Raw genomic sequence first — 16067 nt, forward strand, 5'->3', positions numbered from 1 at the left:
CTGAGGGTTTCCAAACTAGTACATATTACAGAATACTCAGATGATAGATTCTAACTCTATCCTTCAGGAAAGCCCGAGCTACAAATATATTCTAAGGGTGACATGCATCACTCTATCTATCTCCCTTGCCACCTTCTGAACCATCAGCAACATGGATCAAGCAGAATAAGGAACACTGTCAGGGGCCAGGGAGCAGAATCCAGGCGTTCCGTCACCTCGGACTGGAATCATCTAAACCGGCATCTCTGCAACACTGAAATCCACTAACCACGACTGCTGACCCGTGTGTGACACCATGCCCTCATTCACCTCAAAGCTTGAAAGAACCTTAACAAAAGATCCTTTAGCTGGGGGTTTCAAGTTACCATGATTAAGAATACCTTTTACTAGTAACAATAAAGTTCACAGTTTTCCAAGCAGATAGTCATTGCATTGTTGTACTCTGACTACAAAAATGCATATGTGCAGGGCACCTGGGTGGCTCAGTCAGTTGAGAGTCTGCCTTTGGCTCAGGTTATGATCGCAGGGTCCTGGGATCGAGCCCTGCAGGGCCCTGGGATCAAGCCCGTGTTGTATCGGGCTCCCTGCTCAGCGGGGAATCTGCTTCTCCCTCTCCCTCTGACCCTGCCGCCCCCGCTTGTGCTCTCTCTGTAGCTCTCTCAAATAAATAAAATCTTAAAAAAATGCATACACGACACAGCATTACTAGGAAGTCATAGCCCTTTTGAATCCTTAAGCTCTCTCTCCATCAAAATGCTATCAACACACCCTTGAAAAATGAGATATATACAGATGAGGGACATCTATTCAATCTAGTCAATTATTGCTACCAAGATGGATATAAGGATTCTTAACAACCTGCCCCTCTTCTAGTCAGCAGACCTACACATTGTCAATTTAAAAATTCATCTAACTTCTGTGTTTTACAGCTGTAGAAACAGAGGCCCAGAGATTCAACAATTTGTCATAATAATTTTTCATGGTCTACACAACTAGTTAATTGTCTAAACCTGGGAGAAAGGCTGGTCGCCTGGCTTCAAAATTGGCACCCTCAGTGTTCAGAGCTGCACAGATATGATCTATTTAAAATATTCTGAAAAGCTGTATTGTTTAAATTATTGCACACCGTTATTTTAACTTACTAATTCAGACTAATTAGTGTGGTAATATCGGTCTGGCTTATTAACATGCCTAAGTCATTTAAAAATAAATCTATGATTTTATTATTTTCAAGCACTCTCAGCAACTTCACCTAGGTAACAAGAGGAGAATTTATAATTAGCAATATTTTTATTTTACCTACTAAAAATTCATTAAGCACATCACATACAAAAATTAACTCAAAATGCATCACAGGCCTAAATGTGAAGCCTAAAGCTAAAACATTTTCTAGAAAACCACCTCTGTGACCTTGGGTTAGAGGCAACTATTCCTAAGAAATCAAAAGCAAGATACATAAAAGAACACATTGGGAAACTGGGCTTTATCAAAACAGAAAACTCCTGCCTTTCAAAAGATACCATGAAGAGAATGAACAGACTAGGAGAAAATATCTGCAATTCATTTATTTGGTGAAGAAACTGTATCAAGAATATATAAAGAACTCTCAAAATTCAATATTCAAAAAAAAAGCCAACTTGTAAAAAATGGGCAAATTATTTGAATGCACACTTTACCACACACAGAAAATGATGTGCAATGTCATCTGTCATTAGGGAAAGGCAAATTAAAGCCACAATATGGTATCACCACACACTTACTGAAAAGGCTAACATTAAAAATACAGATCCTACCAAGTGCTGGCAAGAACATGAGGGAACTGGGGCTCTCCTTCACTGCTGGTGGGAGTGGGGGTCAGTACAACCACTGTGGAAAACAGTTTGACAATTGCTTAAAACATCAAATATACATCTACCACATGAACCAGCCATTCTGCTCCCTCATATTTCCTTAAAAGAAACAAAAGCATATGTCCATTTTGTCCATTTGTATAAAATGTTCGTAACGCCTCTATTTGAGACGGTCCCAACTGCAAACACCCTGAGTGTCCATCAACAGGTGAATGGATAAACAGTGTATGGCAGACAATTGAATTACTCAGCAATTTTTAAAATTACTGAGCACCAGGATGGCTCAGTTGGTTAAGCGTCCAACTCGATTTTGGCTCAGGTCATGATCTCAGGGTCCTGGGATCGAGGCCTACATAGGGCTTCACGGTCAGCAGGGAGTCTGCTTGAGGATTCTTCCTCACCCTCTCCCTCTGCCCCTCCCTTCCCTGATGCTCACTCGCTTTCTCTCAAATAAAGAAAAATAGAACAATTAAAAAATATAATAAAAAATGAGCTATGATACACACAACACCATGGATGAACCATAAAAAAATTATGCACAAAGAAATCAAACAAAAAAGAATACATACTGTATGATTCCACTTAAACACAATTGTAGAAAAAGCAAACTCATCTATAATGACAAAAAGATCAGTGGTTACCTGGGGATGGTGGGGAGAGGGGCAAAAGGTACTGGGTACTAAGAGGCACAAGCAAACTTTCAGGGGTGAAAGGTATATTCATTATTTTAATCATGGAGACGATTTCATGGTGTACATAAGTATGTTAAAACTTATCAAATTGTACTCTTTTTAAATAAGTTCCATTCCCTGTATGTCAGGCACACCTCAATAAAGCTGTTAAAAATAAGTAAAATTAAAAGAAATGCCTTACTTCCTAATGTAATACCAAAACTCTTTATATGAACTATTCCATTTAAACCTCACAATAACACTTTGAAATAGGAGATGTTGTTACACCCATTACCAGGAGAAAGAAACTGAGGCGCACAGAGAATGAATAACTTTGTTATTCAGTAACTCCCATAGCTAGAACTTTACAGAGCAAAGGCACAAGCATTTTGATTTCATGTTAAATAAATGTTTCCAAAGCACTTGACAAGTTTTTAAGGTAACTTAAATAGCTCCCAGGCAAAGATATATATATATATATCTTTATCCCAGGCAAATATATTTACACTATTTATTTGCTTAGCAAATCTCTTTTCATAGACAACACATGGGTAAATGTCAGCCCTATCATTTCAGGATCAGCACAAATTCTAAAATTAATAGAGTTCAAATTAAGGTTTCAGTGACTTAAGAGAAATAATCCAGGTTCTGATGTGTCACACACCTAAGAGTTGCAAGTGAGGCTCACTGGAAAACCAATTTAACATCAGCACAACACAGGGTAGAAAAGTCAGGTTAATAACCTTCTTGTTCCCACCTGGAGAGATCAAACACCTGAGTTTTTCATCAGGGGACACACACACACACTGACAACTAAATTGCTGATCTAGCCATTCTGTGGATGTTTCCAATTTCTAGGTGGTGCCCTAGAAGTACACTAACTAGAAAAATCATAAATGTTGATTGCTGCTCTCTCTCTTTACATATGGGCATTATTTCCTACAGGATAGGATTGGCCAGCAACAGCTCAAGCAGGTATAATATACATCAGTTGGAATTCACGATCCTCTGCTGGTCCACATTTACTTGGAAGTCTCTAGGATTAGACCACAGGACATTTGATGAAGGGGCACTGAAAACAGAACCATGTTCATTTCCCTGGCTCAAATCCACCCAGGCTTTCAAAGATCCTCTTGAAAGAAGTGCCTTCCACCATCCCTTGCAAATGCTTTCCAAACTACCAAGTCAGTGACTGTGTTTGACTTGGAGGAAGATGACACACACCTTAACTTTGTTCTCCTTCACCCACCACCAAGTTCAGGTTGTTCAAGTCTCCCACGCCCACATTTCAGGTATTTATTTCTAGTCCTTTAGCAGCTACCTATGCAAAATCAGTGATGAACCACAGAAAAGCTACCTGCTTCTGGCAACACTGTGGATATTCATTTTTTTCATTTCATGCTCATAGTATCTTTTTCCTGAAACAAAGTTCTCTATTATTTTGCCTTCTGACTTTGGGACCCCATAACTCACACCAAACAGGGAAGAAACAGGACCACACAACCCAGCTGGAGATGCTGCTGCCTTCAGGCTCTCCTTACTCTGTTTAAATTGATTACAGTTCTCAGGACACCTGGGTGGCTCAGTCGGTTTGGCTCAGGTCATAGTCTCAGGGTCCTGGGATCAAGTCCCACATCAGGCTCCTTGCTCGGGGGCGGGGGGGGAGTCTGCTTCTCCCTCTGCTTGCTGCTTTCCCCTGCTTGTGCGCACGCACGCTCTCTCTCTTTGACAAATAAGTAAAATCTTTAAAAAAATAAATTGTTTACAGTTTTCATCTGCTTTCAGACATACTCCAAAACATAAGCACTGCTGACACATGGCATTAGGAGTGAAATTATTTTTTTAACTCTATAGACATACATAGTCTTCTCGTAATCAATTAATTGTTTCTAGTGGCTTTTGAACATCTCTTCAATAACATTATCTCCAGTGTGCTATTCTGAGACCACCATATCGGCCACAATATTTCAAGCATCCAAGCCACACCTAGAAAAACATAAAACCTTTCTCTTCCTGCCCCATCGCCAACCCTCCTGATTCTTTTTACCAGTGATTTCATTTTCTTTATCTGGGACAAAAGATTCTGATTTCCTTAGATACCACTGACATCCAGATGAGATACTGACCTGTAGCTTTTTAAACCCCAAATTGTAGGCTTTGTTTAGATGAGTTTAAGTGCAAGGCTTGAAAGAACAAAGAGGAACTTTCTTCTTAAGGGTTAGGAGAATCTTTTCCTAACTAACTCTTCAAAGGTGGATCTTTACCTACTCTGCCTCAAAGACTCAGAAAGGGGCAGCAGGAAAAGCATGTTATGCCAAGTAGGATGGCTCACAAGCTCATTTAAGGAACAGAAATTCTTTACTCTCTGGTCAGCGAAATAACCCTTCCTTCCCTCGAAAAAGGATGTGAAGCCGGCTCATTTGTCAGATACTTTGCAAAGCTGACCTTGCCAATGGCATTGGGACTTGAACTTGGAGCCAAGGAGGTAAGAAGCCAAATATTAACACCTTGTGTAATCTGTTCCTTTCCCTTCTTATTAAATGCCAAGATTATGAAAAGCCCATGAAGATGGCACTGGAGAAAAATAACGTAGGGTACAAGGGAGGTCAATGGAATCTCTCATGCTAGAGGCTTTTAGCATCCAGGAATGGCTATGCCAGAGTATTTTCAGTCCTTCCAAAAAGTAGAGATGGAGGGCACCTTTACAGGGGGAAAGCAGATCTCTCCCAGCCTAACTGTGGCCCACTAACACTAAAAGAGAGATTCAACAGCCCTGGATCAAACTATAGTTTGATAAGAGCTGGAGTCAAATTTCTCTTTTTTTTCTTCTGAATCAGTGGTTCTCATCTTTGGCTACAGGAAGCTATTAAATAATACAGTTGCCTGGGATCCACCTTGCAAGATTCAGATGTGACATAGCTGTGATGAAGGTGCTGTGTTTTATCATGTAAAAGCTCCCCAGAGAGAATTTTAAGTAGGCATCGTCATAGAGATGCCCTTTTCAATCACCACCAAAACAGTCTTTTTGACCATTCCACAATCTTATCTTGTTTATAAAATAGAGGATAATCCTATGGAGTTGCCTACATAGAGATGTATCTATACAGTTGACAAAGTAACCATTCACTGGGGGTGGAGAAGGAGGAGGACAGACAGGGACAATTATGGAAGGAACCATATTAAAACTGTATCATTGGATTGCACTCAGGTGGGTAAATGCCCATTATTGGTCAAAATAAGCTGTCCAGGGAGTAACTTCAAGACTTACTGGCTGGAGCCATCACTCACTCACTCACTCACTCACTCACTCACTCACTCACACACACACACACACACACTATTTCAAATTATTTTGACACTTCTCTCTTCCTTAAAGTACACTCTTACAAAGAATGATCACACAGGCAGTGATTAGGAAACGGAACAATCTTCCCCAGTCTTTATGACTTAAGGTTACAAACCCCACCTACCTGGCATTCTCCATAAATCTAGAAGTAGTCATTCAGGGGGGAAAAAAAGAACTAAATAAAACATAAAAATAGATTAACCGAAATAAAAGGAGATGAAACATTGTGCCCTATGATTGCCCATGAAAACACGAATAACTTCTACTTCTCATCTTTCAGAAAGTACTCTTAAGACCCAATTTGTGAGCATGCACTGTTTATTACAGCAGCCTCCAGCCACGTGTGGCCCTTGATCACTTGAAATGTGGCCAGGCTCATAGGTAGAAATAATATTTTGGATACAGGTTACATAAAATGTATTAATACAAAATTAATTTCACCAATTTTTTTATTTTTTATTTATTTATTTATTTATTTTACTTTACGTGGTTATAGAACATTGAAAATTACCTGTGTGGCTCTCCTATCTCTACTGGACCACACTGCACTAGACCAGGCTTGCTTTTTGCTATTGCGGTCTTCTAAGCCTTGCCTGCCCCCTAGTGTCAGAATTCAGGCAGTACAGGCAAATCATTTTTCAAAACCATCTGTTCGAAGGTATTATTCATTTTAGCCTGCAAAGTAAGAAACAGTAGCTTACATGCACAGCTTTATTATTTGCAGTTTTCACCAATAATAAATTGCACTCGAGTCTTGCCAAAAAACTCCTGTAGTAGAAATTACCTTCCCCACTCAACTGGTACCTTGGAAAGGTTTCTCACAGAAAATTAGGGCTAAAATAGTCAATCCAATCAAAAGTATCCGCAGGGTTCCTATAAAATTTCAGCCATTATAGGGGCCAGAAACATGAGCCCAAACTTGGATGCAACAACTACTCTTCAGTTTATCCTAAGTTAAAAAGAACACAAGGCACCTGTGGGGGCCAAGACGGACCACTGTCCCATAAAGGTTATTTTGAGTTAAAAGCAATCAAGACTCAGTAGATTCAGGGAAGCTCTTTACCTTCCCTGACAACTGTCTAAAATGAGTTTTTATAGAAGACCTGCTTCAGGAAAACAGCTATCATCAGAGGTAACTACATTATGATATGAACTGGGTAAGGTGGACAGGGAGAAGAGCAAAGCCTGTTCCATGAAAGTCCTCCATGACCCAGTGCTCCTGAGGGGCCCAGGAAACATCTGTTTACTGAACATCTACTGTTTTGTTCTTCCTGAGGATTGCATTCCTTTTCTTTGAAGACCCAGACCGCTACCCCCTTCTCCTTTGTTCACAATCACATATATACCTCATTTTGCCCTATTGTCTTTGGAATTTCCATGTCTGTATTGCTTCCCCATGCATAGCCTATTAAATTAGATTTTTTTTCCTGTTTATCTGTCTCATGTCAGTTTAATTCTTAGTCCAAGTAGAAAGACCTTGAGGCGACAGGATATCCTTGCTCCCTGACACACCAAAGCACACAATCACAATTCAAACGTTCATCATCATTTATAATACAGAAAACAAGAAACCTAGGTTTCATAAATTTCAACAGTACAGATATCTATAAAATAGAATATATTCCAAAGGAGAAGGCAAGTTTCAATAAAGACAGCTAACATGTTTTGAGCACTAACTACGCCAACACAATTCTTAGCACTTTCCAGACATGAATATAGGCGTTTCCAGAGCACGGCAATAAAGTCAACATCACAATCAAGACAAGTGGATTTTGTTTTCCAGTGCATGTAAAAATCATGTGTACAATATACTGTTGTCTATTAAGCGTGAACTAATGTTATGTTGGAAACAACAATGTACATACTTTTTTTTTTTTTTAAAGATTTTATTTATTTTATATGACAGAGAGAGACAGCGAGAACAGGAACACAAGCAGGGGGAGTGGGAGAGGGAGAAGCAGGCTTCCCGCGGAGCAGGGAGCCCGATGTGGGGCTCGATCCCAGGACCCTGGGATCATGACCCGAGCCGAAGGCAGACGCCCAACGACTGAGCCACCCAGGCGCCCCATACTTTAATTTGAAAATACTTTATTACAAAAAACGCTAACCATCAGCCAAGCTTTCAGTGAGTCCTCATCACTGATCAATCGCAGATCCCATAACAAATACAGCCATGGGAAAGTTTGAAGTATTTCGAGATTTACCAAAATGTGACACAGGGACACAAGGTGAGCCAATGTTATTGCAAAAAATGGCTCCCGTACACTCGCTTGACACAAGGTTTCCACGAGACTTCCGTTAAAAAAAAAAAAAAAAAATCCCAATCCTGAGAAGTGCAATAAAACAAAGTACAATCCAACAGGGTATGCCTGTGATGGACACCTACTTACAAACCTAACAGGACTCTTTCTATCTTTTATTGTCCCCACTTTACAGAACAAGAGACTCAGACCCTACCTGGCTTGATAGCCAACCCAAGAACAAAAGGAGAACCAAGCACACGTGAAGCTCCTACAGCTCGTTGTGCCATAAATAAAATCCCCTGTATCTGACCCGGGCACGTCAAGTCTCCCGCCAGCACCCTGCAAACTGTGACTGGCTAACTCATTAGCTGGCAAGTAGGGTGAAACCTCAGACCTGTCATAATTCTTATCATCCGCCCAGCTTCCAACACCTCCAGGTCACTCTGTCCCCAGCTTGCTGAAGCCTTATTTGTTAGACATTCCTTTTCTCCTTTCTTGGGGTTGAGCTGAAACTGATATCAGTCTTCATAAAGCAATGCTCTTCATTACAGTCCGCCTTTTAGAACAATGAAAAACAAGCCTTTTTCTCTTGTACACGATAAAGCTTCGACCTCTCCAGGCATTGATCTATCTCCCTGTACCTGCCCACAGCCCTCCACTGTTCTCAAAGATGAACGTTTCCAGATTCCCTCTCATTCTGGATGCCTCTAGACATATAAATAGCTACTATTTATGGAATGTTTACTATGCTAATCCATCTGCCTACTTTGTCTTATTCAGTCATTCCAATAATCTCATAAGGTAAACAGGGAGATCATTCCATTTTCACAGATGATGATGCAGGTTCAGAGAGGCTAAGTGGCCTGGACAACGTCACACAGCCAGATGTGCAGAATCGGGATCATATTTGACTCCAGAGTCCAAACACTTGGTCCCCTTTACTGCTTCATTCCCAGGTGTGTTCCATTTTTTTCAGGTCCTACATACACCTGGACAGAGTATATACTACATAGGAGGTTTTACACTGAAACAGATTATATTAAATAGTAGCTAAACAGCACAGCATTTGCTGCAATTTACACACCCCCAACCAGGTCATACTTAAAGCTCCCTTGGGGAAATAGAACCACTGAAATTAATTTGCAAACCAGCAGCACCCAAGTTCCTACCTCTCTGTTACATCTGGAGAGGAGCTCTGGTTCTGTCTACAAAGGGGAAATTATTAATTTTTTGGAGTGTCCATTTAGTCCTATGACTAAATCTCAAGGGCGTGGGGTGCTTACTGTCCCAAACTCATCATGTCTACATCAGATGAAACTTTTGCAAAGATCCCCACAGGATTAATTCCACAGGAATCTCAAGTTTCTGAAACTGCCAGCATCTTTCCACCGCATTACGTTTGCTGCCCTCTTGCGGGGAAACGGTGCTACTTACAGCAAAAAAGAACAAAAGGACAAATAGCTAGCTCTTGAAAAAAAGAACAGAGTTTACTCTGGCTTCCTTTTTAAAAGAAACTGACCTATCCACTGATCCTTTCTCCTTTTCTATAGCTTGAGGCTTCAAAAGTCCACGTGGTCTCACACTCACTTATTACCTCAAGTAGAGTTTTAAAAACAACACAGGTGGTCTTTTGTGTTTTCTAATTCCTTAAAAATACCACTTCTGGACTCTTGTGGAAGTTTACGAAAGCCATTTGCCTTAAAGAAAGACTCCCCCGACCTCTGCTATGAAAATTAGGTGGGGTTTTATTAGGTTTGGTTTTTCAATGCTTGAACTAAAAGGAAAACTTCAAGCCACACCTAGTACCTCATCTTTCAAAATTGGGGATGAGTCCCACCTTCCTCCCCTTTATCTTAGAGAGCCCTTGTGAAATCTCTCCTTGTTGATACGCAACCATCAACAAGCCACTCTCCTAATCCGAGCCATTAAAAGCATCCAATAAACGTCTAACTAGGGTTTCCCGGGACCACAGTTCTGTTAATTGGCCAGCACGAACCACAAAGCCCTTGGGAGAGTGACAAGAGCCCTTCTGGACACTGATGCACAGGCTTCTGCAGTTAACCCTCAGCAGCTTGCTCCTGCGCTGGAGCTGCCTTGGGTACCTCCACAGTGGAGTAAAACCTGACCAGTTTCTCAGCATCTAGGTACAGACAGACTTCCCCACCCCCCATTGATTCTGACCCTGAGTTTTCCATCAACCACATGGCCATGCAAAGAGCACAGACACACACACACACCCACCCCACAATGGAATACAGAGCCTCGCTAGAATGGGAGGAACGTAGGAAAGGAGGGAAGGAAGGAGGAAAGGGATGGTCAAAGTGCTCCGGTGTCCTCAATCTACAAAAAGCTTTGCCAATCATCAAATAAACAAACATAAGAGCCAACAGAAAAGCGGATAAAGAATGCAATAGCTCAAATAAAAATAAATAGTCCACCAGCACATTAAGAGACTCGTCAGTCAGAAGGAGATACAAGCCCATACAAATGACACATCTTCATTGCTAGATTGGCAAAAAAAACTTGATAGCACCCAGAGTTAATAAGTGTAAAGGGAAATGGGTGTTATCACACTATTACAGTTGGTGGAAGTATAAATAAGTCCAAGAGTTCTGAAGAGCACTTTGGCACGATTAAAACGTGAATGCGCTGCATCTTAAGTTGCAAGATACTCACCAAGGTTCGGGCTCTCCCAGGCTCCTTGTGCCCCTAGCTAGAGCGTTTCCCAGTTGCCCGTCAGTAAGACGTGCTTATGGGCTGGGCTCTAGCCAATGGCAGGACAGTGCACGAGAGGCTGCCCGCGCTTCGGCCGGCTCATTAACACCTCCCAGCTGAAGCCTCAGCGCTCATTTCCCTTCCAGCTGGCTAGAATGGAGGCCGCTCTAGGACAGCCTTAGAAGCCACAGGTTGAAAATGATAGTACTTCCATCCACCACGGGTTCCAAAAAGACTGCAGTACCGGAGGGTCATCCAGCGGATGTATTTACCCCCCATCTCCAGGACACATGAGCAAGAAGCAGACCTCCGGGGCGCCTGGGTGGCTCAGTCGGTTGAGCATCTGCCTTCGGCTCAGGTCATGATCCTGGAGTCCTGGGATCGAACCCCACGTAGGGCTCCCTTCTCAGCGGGGAGTCTGCTTCTCCTCCTGCCCCTCACCCCGCTCGTGTTCTCTCTCTCTCTCTCTCTGTCTCTCTCTCTCTCAGATAAAGAAAATCTTAAAAAAAGAAAGAAAGAAACAGACCTCCATTTGTTGAGCCATTATGTCTATTTGGTCTATTGGTTACAGCAATTACCCTACGCTCACTGATAAACGTGCGTGCACTTTAATTCAAGATCTCGCTACTAGGAATGCACCTGAAGTCAGAACATACATATTTGTAGAAATATGGTAACAAGTCAAATGTCCACAAAAATTGGGAGTGATCAAATCATTTATGGCACCTCCATACCATAGATGACTATGCAGTGTTACAGAGAGTGATAGATCTATAACCGCTCAAATGAAAAGATCTATAAACTCTATTGTTAAATGGGAAAAAAAAATCAAAACAGAGGGCATAGTGATATGTAAGCGCATACACACATACTGGTATACACATTCTTTTTTTCTGGAAGGAGAGCTGTGATGATTAATTTTATATGTCAGCTTGACTGGGCCATGGGATGCCCAGGTATCTGATTAAACATTATTTCTGAGTGTGTCTATAAAGGTGTTTCTGGAAATGATTAGCATTTAAATTGGTGGACGAGTGGAATAGATGGCTCTCCCAATGTGGCTGAGCGTCATCCAATCCCCTGAGTCTTTGAACGGCACAAAAAGGTGGGAGAAAGCTGACTTTGTTCTTTGCCTGACTGTTGGGCTGGGACATCCATCTTCTCGTGCCCTCAGTGTTCTAGTGCTCAGCTCTTCAGACCTGGACTAGAGTACACGTGGGCTCTCTGGTTCCCAGACCCTTAAACCACACCACTGACTTTCCCGGGTCGTCAGCTCACAGACCACAGATCATGAGACTTCTCAGCCTACACAGCTGTGTGAGCCAATACTTCATAATAAATCTCTTTCTGTATCACAAATATCATACACACGCACTCGTGCACACGCACGATAAGAAAATGAGAGAACAGAGCCCCCTGCAGGGAGGAACCAGTCCTGACTCCTTCGGTGGTTGTTCAGACAAGGGGTGAAAAGAATGCAAATCCCGAAGAGGAAAGCAGAAGGAATCCCCCCAAAGCCAAAGGACATGTGCTGAGAATCCAAATAAAATCAGCTAGAATTCTAGGGCTGAAAATTTCATTCCTTGAGCAGGAGTTGCCAAGGCTTTGCTCTGACTTCTCGCTCTCCTGATTGCTGTTGAGTCTGCTTATGTAGAAGATATTGTCTGTATTTCTTGTGTATATAATTCTAATCTTAACTTAGATTTATTCCTATGCTTGTGCCTTTTCTAAATTCAAAGAAATGAGGATTGCCACATGGATAAAAATTGAAGGTTCAGTCATGTCCTCTCTTTCCTTCTACTTTTAATCACTTCTCAACACAATCTCTCAAGCCAAGTTCCTGGAAGTCTGGAAATCTGCTCTTGATAACCTGCCCCACTGAAATGCTCTGCCTGCTTGCTACCCGGACTCTCAACCTCCACCCAAGAAAAGAGATATGAATTAAACAGATAAGACTAAAGATTTCAAACTCTCTATCCTTGAGAACAAGCTCATCAAAAGATACACAGTGCAATGACCAGCTAGCTGTAGGCACTTCACAGCAGCCAAATGGTATTGATTTTATGCTGATTCATTAAAATTTCAATTATTTTTCTCGTTTTCTCTGAACTCTCACTTGAGGCGGGAAAAATGAGTCGTGAGAGATTTTTTAAAGTCATTGTAAGCCTCATATTACATCTTCACCTTAAAATATCAGAATAACTGAGTGGAAAGCACAGCCTGCTATATGTGTGAGGGTAAGGATATGTGATAAAGTCCATACATCAGTCCTGTGGGAGACAGAATTTACGACTGTGACATACACCTGGTTGACGGTTCAAGATTCACTTTTTCACTAAGCAGTCGAAGCAAGCCTGGAATTGCCACACTTCAAATTACTGAAGCAAAGACAGTAAATTAATTATTTGGCAATGAGTCCACAGACAAATATGAATTTATCAGGAAAACACATTACACTGGGGATTTTCCAAGTCTGTGTATCACTTTAAGTGTAGATGTAACAAGGAAAGGGGGTAGGGGTGGGCAGAAACACACATACACATGCACCTGCACACGTAGATACTTAAGTGATTATTTTCATCTTTTTTTTTAGAAAGAAGCCAAATATAGACAAGGGTCTCATGAGAAATTATGAGACTGATTCTCTAAAACTTTGGACACATTTTATTTTAGGCCCCATGTTACAGCTACCACTGCTTTTTTCCTTTTCTTTCTTCTTTATGTTTTTAAATCATTCACCGTCTTTTCTCCACACGTGTTAAAATGTCTTAGATTATCTGACAGCTTCACTCTAGCCCTGGAAGTGTTTAAGTTTACCAATAAAGATGTCCTGCCTTCAAAGGAAGTTACAGGAGTAATACATATGCAAAGAAAGTGCTGCTGGTTTTCCAGGATCCTTTGAGAAAAATCACTCTGAGATTGGAAATGCACTCAGGAAAAGAAAAGGAGAAAAAAACCCTGGAAAACATCTTTAAAAAAAAAATGTCTAGAAAACACTCTTAGCACCAAACCATTGAACTGCTTTGCTCTGATGTATCTCAGGCTTCCTCTGATTATTTACACACCATCAAACACTCTTGTCAATTACCTGTGTCTCAAATGTGGACTCTGACGTTTGAAAGGGTTTTATTAATTGATCTCCGTGGTGCATAATGAGCTTAAAGGGCTTACCTGCGTGTCCCCGGAGGTGCTGGCTCGAGGCGGACATCAGCTTACAGCACACCATTAACACATAGGCCAGAAAGACCCAATGTGACAGCAACACTGACTTAGCACAAACTCTCATCCTGGAGAGAAAGTAGGACACAAGTCAGTGAGGACTCAGTGAGGTGAGGCTCTGCGGCAGACACTCAAGCATGGACTGGGGGAAACTAGAAGAAAACAGCACGCAAGAGATGCTCAGCGCTGGACTTCTTTCCCCCCAAGGACACTGAAGGCAAATCAAACCTGATTCCCACTGTGCATTAACTCAATTTTCAATGAACGCTTTTTATAATTACGAGTTTTCCAAGTTAGCGACATGCTTCAATGAGAAGTCTATCTATGAAGCTCCATTGTGTCACGTGACTTATCCTCATAGAACATGGGGGTAACATACTATTTTATATCATGAAATTAGAAAGCTACACACTTAGAGCTGGACTCAAATAAAATATACATGGTTTCTACACCTCAAAGAAAACACAGAAATTGTCACACTCAGCCTGAGAGTTTTCTCCTGGTTTCTCTGGCTGTACATTAATAAATGATTATCAGTCTCAAAGTTTGGTAGGAATATGGGCAAGTATAGGTGAATGTAAAGTAAACTTAACTTCATATGGATGTCAACAGATGAATACATACATAAATACATAAAGAAGATGTGGTATGTATATACGATGGAATATTATTCAACCATGAGAAAAAAGGAAATCCTGTCATTTGCAACAATTCGGGTGGACTCTGAGGGCATTATGCTTAGGGAAATAAGATGGAGAAAGACAAAGACTGTTTGATTCCACTTATATGTGGAATCTGGAAAAGACAAACTCAGAGAAACAGAATAGAGTGGTAGTTAGCAAAGGTTGGGAGGTGAGAAAAATGGGGAGATATTGATCAAAAGTGACAAGATTGGGGCACCTGTGTGGCTCAGTTGGTTGAGCGTCTGCCTTTGGCTCAGGTCATGATCCCAGGGTCCTGGGATTGAGCCCCATATCAGGCTCCCTGCTCAGCAGGGAGTCTGCTTCTCCCTCCCCCCTCCTCGTGATCTCTCTCTCTCTCAAGTAAATAAATAAAATCTTTTAAAAAAGGTGACAAGATTAACAAGTTTGGGAATCTAATGTATAGCATGGTGATTATAGCTAATAACACTTTATCATTTACTTGAATGTTGCGAAGAGTAGATCTCAAATGTTCTCACCACAAAAAAAATGGTAATTATGTGACAGGATGGAGATGGTAGCTAATACTATGGTAGTCATCATTTTGCAATTTATATATGTATCAAATCAGCACATTGAATACCTGAAACATATACAATGTATGTCAATTATATATCAATACAGCTAAGATAAATAAACTTAACTTCATACAGATGGACAGTATCAAAACAGTTGCTCAAAGACAATTCAGTTCACAAATGTGTATGTGTAGTCTACTATTCTCAAAAAAACCTGAAAGAAATTAAATAAAAAGAAAATATCAAAAAAGCATTTTCCAGGGGTGCCTGGGTGGCTCAGTCGTTAAGCGTCTGCCTTCGGCTCAGGTCATGATCCCAGGGTCCTGGGATCGAGCCCCACATCGGGCTCCCTGCACCGCGGGGAAGCCTGCTTCTCCCTCTCCTACTCCCCCTGCTTGTGTTCCCTCTCTCGCTATGTCTCTCTCTGTCAAATAAATAAATAAAATCTTTAAAAAAAAAAAAAAAGCATTTTCGGGGTGCCTGGGTGGCCCAGTCAGTTAGGCATCCAACTCTTGATTTCAGCTCAGGTCATGAACTCAGGATCATGAGATTGAGCCCTGAGTCGGGCTCCGTGCTCAGGGAAGAGTCTGTTTGAGATACTCTCTCTCTCCCTCTGCCTCTCTTTCTCTCTCTAATAAATAAATAAAATCTTTTTTAAAAGTGCATTCTCCCCTCAATTTTTTTTTTAATTGAAGAATAGTTGACATCTCCACTAATTAGACATTATAGGGAAATTAGATAAAACTAGATTAACTTCTGTTTGCTTTTTTTTTTAATTAACTTTTTCAAGCAAAGTGGGACAGA

The 16067-nt window shown here is 41.2% G+C and overlaps 1 long non-coding RNA gene across 1 annotated transcript in view; it reads left to right on the forward strand.

Annotated features, from left to right (window-relative positions):
- LOC145721625 (uncharacterized) overlaps positions 1-15728 on the forward strand; it is a 37784-nt gene extending 22056 nt beyond the window's left edge. The window contains exon 2 of the long non-coding RNA XR_014145443.1: positions 15583-15728. This is a non-coding gene — a long non-coding RNA (uncharacterized LOC145721625). The remainder of the gene's footprint in view (positions 1-15582) is intronic.
- The last annotated feature ends 339 nt before the right edge of the window (positions 15729-16067 follow it).

Source organism: Leptonychotes weddellii, chromosome 1 (assembly GCF_054177405.1).
Source record: "Leptonychotes weddellii isolate Sample4059 chromosome 1, ASM5417740v2, whole genome shotgun sequence".
NCBI classification, from domain to species: Eukaryota; Metazoa; Chordata; class Mammalia; order Carnivora; family Phocidae; genus Leptonychotes; species Leptonychotes weddellii.